Source organism: Macaca fascicularis, chromosome 15, assembly GCF_037993035.2.
Source record: "Macaca fascicularis isolate 582-1 chromosome 15, T2T-MFA8v1.1".
NCBI classification, from domain to species: Eukaryota; Metazoa; Chordata; class Mammalia; order Primates; family Cercopithecidae; genus Macaca; species Macaca fascicularis.
Window position 1 is genome coordinate 76,220,520 of NC_088389.1, and position 10,601 is coordinate 76,231,120.

General features: G+C 34.0%; 1 pseudogene; it reads right to left on the reverse strand.

Moving 5' to 3' along the window:
• Nucleotides 1–207: 207 nt before the first annotated feature.
• On the reverse strand, nucleotides 208–8,861 carry LOC102131566 (chloride intracellular channel protein 4 pseudogene; annotated as a pseudogene).
• Nucleotides 8,862–10,601: the final 1,740 nt, after the last annotated feature.

Consider the following 10,601-nt stretch of genomic DNA (forward strand, 5'->3'; position numbering starts at 1 on the left):
AGAGGGATAAAATTATTTTAAAATAATACTGCTTAAGAGTGTATATTTTAAGATAACTACTATACCTTGTCTATCTTTGATCCTAATCTTCAATAACTGCATGTTCATACAAAATACAATTTTTACTCTATAGGAAGAGGAGTAGCCTGTTAGGAAAAGCAAATTCTTAGAGCAAGACATGAACACATCTCTTTCATAAACGCGACTTTACTTGGCGAGTCTTTTGGCTACATCACTATATGCTATTTCAACCTCTTTATCACTGGGACAGGTATTGGTGAACTCGTCCCCACTGTATGCATTAGTTAGGTATCAGTTATTTCTTCTGGAATATCAAAGTTGTGATTTTTTTTGGCCACTACCTTGACACTATGCAGTTTTGGCAGCAGGTTGCAATCAGCTAATGTCATTTCATTTTCTAGAAATTTACGTCTAGAAAACTTAACGTCCTCCATAGTATTTTCATCAATTTCATCAGAGAGAGGAGAATTCAGATATTCATCCAGTTTTCTGCAGGGTTTTCAGGAGACCCCTCTCCAGTACTTCATTAGCCTCTGGCCTGGAATTCTTGATATATGCAGAGAATTTGGCAAAGATGTCCATTCTAGCAGTATTTGATTCTGGATGTTTTGGTGAAGGCTTGAAGTATGTGGGAGGGCTTAGACTTCAATAAATGCCTCAATCTTATTTATATCAGTTTTGACTTCACTGTTGAAAGTTATGTTCCCTTCTCTTTAATTTGGAGACACTCCACCACTAACTTTTCAATTTAGAGTTAGCTTGCCATCTCTCAGGAGCCCTCACCATTGTGTGCATTCAATGTGTATAGATGGCGGAACTTGTGAGGTGCAATGTTTAATTGTTAAAATAGTAGCCATGACTTTATCAGGCAGCCCAAAACTGGGGCATAATGCACGGTACAAGGGATATTTATGTATTTTTTGGAATTTTGTAATATTTAGTAAGAGTATATGAAAGGATTGCTATTATATCAGAAATATTGTTTCAATTTAGTCTATCCTGGATATATACTAAAGAATATTACCATCAGAGAAGAGAGTTTTCTACAAAAGTCACTACAGATTTTGCTATATTTCTTTGTAGATAAGATTTTAACTTTTGCCTAAAAGCATTTATCCTTCATATCAATTGTAACATCTGACACTATGTAGGAGCTAATCGTTTAGAGGGAGGGAAGGTTTTCTCAAGATCTTCCTCAAGCATTTTGTCTTTAAAAGAGAAACTGAAGGGCACCTGATACTCTGTGTAAATGTGTTTTGTTATATGTGTTTTGCCCTGTGCCATTCATTTGGAACATTGTTGCTTTCTTCCTTTATTTTAAAAAGCTTGTGTTTAGGTAATCATAGAGCTTGCTATTTATACATCTTTTGAGCAACACTACATAAACTGATATTCAGTTGATTTAGCTATAGCAGTACAATGATTAGTAATGTAAAAATTAACACAGAAATTAACCTAAGGAATGAAGGGTGGGTTTGTCAAAATATCAAGTAAATTTTTTACTTTATATATAATAAATATATACATATATATTATATAAATATAAATAAATATATAAATATATATATACTTTATATATATATATGAGATAAAACACAGGTCATCAGCTTTCTCACTTCACCTCATTTACCTTGTATAGATGATTGTTCACTCCTTTTGGACTAAGTTATAGTTATGGTGAGTGTGTATTTACTGCAGTTTTGCCTGATCTCACTCATTGCACTTGCTTGAGTTAAATTTTTCTACAGCCATGTTGAGGAATAGCACTTCGCATGTTTTTGTTTTGTTTTTTATTTTTAATTGAAGCCCTAAACCAGAAATTATATATATATATTTTTAGGCCATAGCTTTTTTTCACTCACCAGTTCTAAAATCTTAATCATTCAATTTCTCACTAAGTGTTTTGGAAATGGATACACAAATCATTCTATACATAAGAAATGGTTCTCATGTTGACAGCTGCACCAGTAGATTGTGATGTAATATTACTTTTAACCTTCATGTCATGTGCTATTGTTGTTTTAATAGTTTATTGTGCTTGTCATTAATCTCACAAAATATCCAGAGAGGTTTTGGGGTTTTGTTTGTTTGCTTGTTTTGTTTTTCTGTTTGCCAGCAAACCATTTATTCTATTACATTTTGCTTAAAATAAAAAGAAAAATAAACTGAAACAGTATTTGAGATATGTATAGATACATAGGTATAGATATACACATTTCCTGAATTAGTCTCTTTATTTGGGTAAAATTTATATACACTGAAACACATAGATCTTAAGAGTTCAATTCAATGAGCTTTAAAGAATGTATTCACTTCTGTAGTTACTCCCAATCAAAATATGACAGGCAGGCAACCATTGTACTGATTTCAATCAATACATATGTTTTATGTTCTTTTGAACTGCACATAAATGGAGTCATAGGGAGTGTACTCTATTCTGTCTGGCTTCATTCACTCAAAATAGTATTTTTGCAATTCAACAATCAAAAGTTCATTAAGGAGAAAATCTACTCAGCAATAACTAATGGACTATTGATACAAAGTTGTGATAAACATTTTTGTATAATTCTTTTTGTGCACCATATGTGTTCCTTTTTCCCAGATAAATATCAAGATGTGAAATTTCTGGCTCACAATCTACATGTATGTTTATCTTGAGAAACTGATGAAGAATTGCCCAGAGTGGTTGGTCTATTTTATCTTACCACCACCATTATAGTATGGTCCCCGTTTGTTATACACCATAATCATAATTGATGGTTGTCAGTCTTTTGAATCTGAGACACTGTATTTGGTGTGAGAAAGTATATTGTAGTAGGGAATAAATTGCATTTTCTTCATACTATTTATATTTATGAACTTACTGGGATTTGTATACCTTCCTTTACAAAATTTCTTGTAAATTTATTTGGGATTATCTAAGTCACTATTGATATAGAAAAGTAATTTTCATATTTTGATAACAAATCCTTCAAAATACATATTGCGAATATTTCTTCAAACTTGTGTCTTGCCTTTTCACTGTTTTAACAAAATGTTTGATGAACAGAAGTATTTATTTTGAGTGGAATCCATATTATCACTTTTCTATATTTTTTATATTCTTTCTAAAATGTCTTTACCTACTCCAAATTCACGAAACTATTCTTAGGTTTTGTTTTAGAAAGACAGTTTTGGCCTTTATATATGGATACCAGTTATTCCAACACTAGTTATTGAAACTATTCTCCTTTCTCCATTGAATTACCTTGGTTTCTTGCCTATGTACAGAATCTCTGTTCTGTTCTATTGATCTATTTGTCTATTCACAAGTATATCACGTATTGTTACTTCAGACTTAAAATTTAGGCAGCTAAAATAATGCAACTTTGTTCTGTTATTCAAGTCTGTTTTGGCTATTCTAGGTTTTTTGTATTTCTATAAATTTTAGAAACAATTTTCAAAATAATGTTAGGATTTCAAGTCAAATTGCCTTGAGTCTACGGGTAAATTCAATGATAGACAAATCTTCACAAAATCAAGTCTTGTAATTCATGACCTTGGTATATCTCATTGTTAGATCTTTAATTGCCCTTAACATTTTATTGTAGTGTTCATTGTATAGATTTTATAGATATTTTAAATATTATGCCTAAGCACAGTGTTTCATGTTCTTGATGGCATATTTTTAAGATTTTATGTTCCAACTATTTTTTGCTAGTATGCAGGAATGCAAATGGCTTTTGTACATTGATTTCATATCTTGGGACCTTACCAAATTTATGTTTTAGGATTTGTTAGCATCTAGAATTTTTCACATAAACAATCATATTGTCTGTAAATAAAAACATTTTTGCTTTTATTTTCCAAACTGTATTTCTTTTGTAATTTTTTACTGCCTCCATCTGCTGAGTATGACCCTTATTATAGCACAGTGTTAAATATAAGTAGTAAAAGAGGGCAATTTATCTTTTTTCCAATCTTGGGTTAAAGCATTTAATATTTCATTATTAAATGTGACATCAGCTGTTTATTTCTGTAGATACCCTTCATCAAATTGAGGAGGTTGCCTTCTAGTTTTAGTTTGCTAACAATTAAAAAAAATTTTTTTTTTCTTATACTCTAAGTTCTGGGCTACATGTGCAGAACGTGCAGGTTTGTTACATTGGTATACACGTGCCATGGTGGTTTGCTGCACCCATCAACCCGTTCTCTACATTAGCTATTTCTCCTAATGCTATCCCTCCCCTAGCCCCCCACCCCCCGACAGGTCTGGTGTGTAATGTTCCCCTCCCTGTGTCCATGTGTTCCCATTGTTCAGCTCCCACTTACGAGAACATGTGGTGTTTGGATTTCTGTTCCTGTGCTAGCTTTCTGAGAATGATGATTTCCAGCTTTATCCATGTCCCTGAAAAGGACATGAACTCATCCTTTTTATGGCTGCATAGTATTCCATGATGTATATGTGCCACATTTTCTTTATTCAGTCTGTCATTGATGGACATTTGGGTTGGTTCCAAGTCTTTGCTATTGGGAACAGTGCCACAATAAACATATGTATGCATGTGTCTTTATAGCAGAATGGTTTATGATCCTTTGGGTATATAGCCAGTAATGGGATCGCTGGGTCAAATTGTATTTGTGGTTCTAGATCCTTGAGGAATTGCCACACTGTCTTCCAAAATGGTTGAACTAATTTACACTCCCACCAACAGTGTAAAAGCATTCCTATTTCTCCACATCCTCTCCAGCATCTATTGTTTCCTGACTTTTTAATGATCGCCATTCTAACTGGTGTGAGATGGTATCTCATTGTGGTTTTGATTTGCATTTCTCTAATGACCAGTGCTAATCAGTTTTTTTTCGGCCACATAAATGTCTCCTTTTGAGAAGTGTCTGTTCGTATCCTTTGCCCACTTTTTGATGGGGTTGTTACCTAACAATTTTTAATCATGAAGGTACTGTTAAAATTTTATCAAAAGCTTTTTACAGATTTATTAGTATGGCCATATGATTGTTCTATGTTATTCTATTCTTTGGTAGATTATATTGATCAATTTCAAATGTTGACTCAATCTTCCTGCTCTTGATAAATTCTACTTTGGGTTAATGTATGTTAATTTTTCTTCTGTAGTGTCTTTCAGTGTGTTTCAAGTTCTATTGCAATATGAATTTCTGGATTTAGAATTTCAATTTTTGTTAAGCAATGTCAACTGTGTCGTCTAATCTGGTTCTAGAGGGCACATAACTTTGCTTATCAGAGGGAGTGGTGCTCATCACATTCCATCTGTTCCCTCACCACCTTCCCCACCCCTGAAATTAGTCAGGGCTGTATGGCAGGTTTTTGGTCAATGGGCTGTGAGTGGAAGTCACCTGGGCCATTTTGAAGCCAAAGCATAAAAGACCTGGTGCATAACACTCCAGCTCACTCACTCCTCCCCTGCAAACTGTGGTTATGGGGTTTTCATGCACCAGATGATACAGTGCCAAGGTGGTGTTGTCATTCTCAGCTCACTTTCCCAAAGTCTATGTGGACCAGACCCTCAAATGTTTTACAATATAAACTGATCATAAACAGAAAATAAACTTAATACTATGAAGCCACTGAATCTTTAAGGTTACTGGTTACTGCAGCATAGAGCAGCTCAATCTGATCAATACTAATCATGGAAATTGGGAATATAACATTTTTATCATAAACAAAATTAAAACAATAAATGTTTGCAGAGATTAATGGAGTATTTATATAACACATCCAGTAGAGGTGCTTACTCAGTAAGTATCAACAGTAGCGATACACAAGATGGAAAGCATAACAATGGAAATAAAATAGTTATATTTAATAGCTAACAATCATTAAATTTCATAGGTCTCATCTTCAATGCAGTAATAGTATTTCAAGCAACTTGAAATAAGTTACTTAACTTATTTGTTATTTTACTCAACATATATTTTATTGACTATGGACTATATTCTATTCTAAGAATAAAATAGATCCTTTTCTCATTTAAGAAACAGTGAAATAAAGATTCCCGTATCTACATTTAAATGGAGCTCAGTAATCATGTAGAGACAATATGGATACAAAATTCACTGACAATTGGCTTCACCATTCCTTCCTAACCATACTCTGAAGATTGTATCCATTTTATTCATTTGCCCTTCTAAAAGCAGCACTCTTAATGTCCAGCCAACCAGTCCAAAGGCAATGAGCCAAGGGAGGAAAGGACAGCAGCAAAGGATATCACTACTCCACTGTACAATCAGTTCTTTATAAAACAGAACTGATGTGAATTGAAAACCTTCATTAAATTACCTGTTATTCAGAGGCAATCCTCTCAGCCATTTGGGAGAGAGCACAAAAATAAAGTATAAATTTCCACAAGTTTTTTCTTCCTTTCTGACCTTTCTACATAAATTAAACTATTTTACCAGACACCTCGGGGGAAGATAAATACCTTTGGCTAATACCTAAATAGGGTTGACTTCTGGTTTCTGTTCTAGCTCTAACGAAGAAATGGTGGTGACAATTCCAGAAAAGAAATTGCCAAAGATGAAAACCTTTAAAATATAACTTAAAGGTGAAGAAGACCACCTGAACTGGTCACCATGCTAGATCAAGGAAAAGGCTCAAAATATGGCAAAAGTGAGATTGCTAAGGCTGTCCAAACACTCTCACCTCCAGTTTGAAAATTCTTGATACTGATTGTGCTTTTGATTTTGTTAGCTGTCTTGGCAAGGACACTCTGCATATATGTAAAATCTATATTATGCCTGTCTAGCTGTGAGCTGTCAAATGATGTTGCACTTGCTAATTCATGGACTATTTATCTTCATGTTTATGCTCTAACAAAATGATGGCTGTTTAATTATACTACAAATGAGTTTTGCCAGCCAATTGTATGGCAGATGTTATTTACTCCCAGAACAACTGTCAGAAGACCAAAGCAGCACATCTAACAAACTAAAATGTACTGTACTGGGTTACATTTCACAGGCGACTCCCTCTATCACCTAGCCACAGGCTTTCCATTGTAATAACAATGGGAGGGACAGCATCATTGAGTATGATGCCAGCCCGAAATCTGGTTGTCAATAATGAATAGGATTAAAAGAGTTGTAACTGAGTAGATTCTACCTGGAGAATAAAACAGGGAACTGTAGTAAACATGAAAAAAAAATCCTTCAAATTTGCTAAATGCTATGGTATTACAGCATTCATTAACTAATTCCATAATGGCAGATGGGAAGAAAAAGCACCTATCGTCTCTATTTGTATGGTAACTGAGCAATAGTCACTGAAGTATAGTTTTTCTCATGAAATTTATGAATGCTTAAAGGTGGAGAGAATGCCTGTAGTTGGAGGGTACCATAACTTGAACCTAGGAAGCAAACCTACAATAAACTTGTTCTGTGTATTGTTTAAACTTTTCTAAGCTTGTAGGAACATTTTATAATGCCTACCACTTGCTTCAAATAATTTTCCAGGGAGAGCAAGCGCTGCTGTGGCCCTCTTTTATGTAGTGTGCTGGTAACATGCCAAGGTTTTTAATAAGGAGTAAAAACAAGAACTCTTAAAAGTTTAAAGCCCAATAATCTAGGAGCTAAAATCTGATTAAGTATAAAATAAACTTTCTACAATTAAATGATTCAGTGGCAGATAAAATAGAAACAGAGTCCAAGAAATAACTCTTACCAATTTAATTTTGCCTACTGCAACAAATTGGAATGGTATGTCCCTACTTTGCAAGAAAATATTGAGGCAAAAAATAGGCCCTCATTTCTTTCAGCCAGAATTACATGCCATTGTGAAAGATCAACTGCTTGACTTTCTTACTGCGGGTGATGTGAAAGATATTCCTATATAACCCCTGTCCATAGCTCATTTCTACATAACATATTGGCTTTATGAAGAGACAAGTGATTTATAATGATTTACAGACCACTAATGTATGCCCATAAATCCAATCCATTATTCCGTAGTTTCTTCCCAATTTGCCTCATTCTGGGAACAAGCAAAATGAAAGCTCTGTTTAGCTAGGGAACATGGACAACCTAGTGTTTTCTCTTTTCTGGCACTTCTTACAAGTAGGAGCCTCATGTTTGAGACACAAGCATCTGCCGACTTAGCAGGAAAACAGAGCGGCTAATCGTAGAGCTGAGGGTAGCTGTCAGATTTTGAAGCATTTATATTTACATTCCAAACCAAAATGATGAGAATTAACTTAAGAAACTCTTATCCTGGCTTCCTTATTCTTCCTTTACTTTTTCTCATGCATGCCCCTTATATATTATTATTTTACAATGAGAACATAATTTAGTAGCTACTAACATCTACAAACTGAAATTATTCTGGATTATGTGAGGAAAAAGTCACTTTTCTAACTTAACTAAGATACAGAAATATAGGGTGTTACTTAAATGAATATTAATAAAAATATTAATTATGTTCTTGATAATACAGAGTGAAACTGACATTTATAAATTGTGTATTTGCCAAAAAAAATTATACCTTCACAAGCATCTTAACTAGGCCCCTGCATTTCTCTGAATTTCCTAACAAACCTCTTCCCACCTGACAGTGGAGTTTTTATCAACTTCTGTTCAGATCATCAATAAATTATTGATAGATATGGTCTTCTTTTTCTTTTCATTCTTTCCTATTTCTTATAGGATTGTATAAATACTAATAATGAACTCCAAATATTGACTCTAGCATAAGCCAGCTACTTAAGATAGTTGCTTAAACTTGGGGATGAATGATCAAATTTATGATCTTAGTCTATTGGTTTTAAAACCCTCTACCTTTCAGTCTTAATCTGCCTCTGACTCATCTGATACCGGAAGTTCATAGGCTCCATGGTAGCAGCAGACATTGGGGATTACAAGAAGTATGCACAGTCCCTGCAACTGGAGATTTCACAGATGAAAACTACAAAGAGGAAGATACAATCCAGATAATGAGCCAAACAGGGTATATCTTCCTGAAGCACAAATATTGCCCAAATTTAGGAATATACCGCTAAAATTTGAGAAATTAAGTAATTTTATTACTGAATACTTCAAGACATTACCCTTACATTAAAACAAGTGTGATATGTTTTAGTATAAGAAAAATATCTTACTGATAAAGAATATTTAGGAGTGAGAAAGGAACTCTATTTTTTTAAAAACTACATATTCTTTTGATGCTTAGCCTAATGCAGAATGTAAAAATCAGGGGAACATTAATGACAAAGCATAAGACTAAGAGATTAACTATTAGTGAGGGACTGAATATGACATTACCCTACAAGTAGGACTGTCTTGGAGATTTCTGAGGGGAGTTGGCTATTGGATATGTGTCCAAACACATATCATAGGACCCATTTGATATAGTTAAGTAAATTTCTCAAGGCACGGCATACTGAAGATAGCTGGTAGAAAGGGAAGAGTCCAGCCTTGGGAGTGAGGCAGACCTACCAAGGTTTGTTTTGTTTTGTTTGTTTTTTACTGATTGACTGGTTATACAGTAAATTATTGAGACCTCCTAAGTCTCTATTTGTCTTTGATATAGGATTACACTGCTTACCTCAAAAAAATTGTAATGACTATTAAATAAGATAATGTTAAGTGGTCAATATGTACTCTAGACTACTTCAACATATACAGTGTGATTAAACTTTTCTAGAAACAGTAAAATTCCAGATTTATACCTTCAGTGAGATTACAAATTTGTTGAACATCACAGAACACTTAATTCTGAAATTAGGTGAATATTAAACCATAGGACACTAGAATAAAATGATTGAGATGAAAATTGTACAAATAAGACATAAGGACCCCTCCTTATTCCATTTCAAGTTACTGAGTACACAAGTTCTGAGTTTTAATACCTCATGGATTAGGCTGCAATTTAAGTCCCAAAATTTATAATAATTAACACCTTGTTTGAACTACCTCTGTCATCAGAAAACAAACCTCTTTCCTCAGTTGTGTTTTCCAAGCTTTGTTTACATTAAATGAATCACATATTTTGGAAGTTTTGCCATTTTGTTAGAATTAACTGTGTGAAACATCCACAGAATAAGAGATATAAGACAATAGATAACATGTCCATTTGTTGTTGATTCTTGCATTACAGATATCAAGAAGAATAGCACATTCTTCTATTTATGTAAAATGTGATAAACATGTATGCATAGATTTATCTAAGAAGACAATGAAGTGGTAGAAACACAAACAAACATTTAAAGTGTCAGGTAACATAAACGCATATGTTCATTTCAGCACTATTCACAATAGCAAAGGCATGGAATCAACTCATCAGTGATAGACTGGATGAAGAAACTGTGGTACATATACACCATGGAATATTATACAGCCATAAAAACAATGAGATCATGCCCTTTGCAGGAACATAGATGGAGCTGGAGGCCATTATCCTTAGCAAACCATCACAGGAACAAAAAAACAAGTACTGCATGTTCTCATATGTGGGAGCTAATTGATGAGAATACATGGACTCAAAGTGGGGGAATAACACACACTGGGGCCTAGCAGAGGGTGGAGATTGGGAGGAGGGAGAGGATGAGGAAAAATAACTAACGGGTACTAGGCTT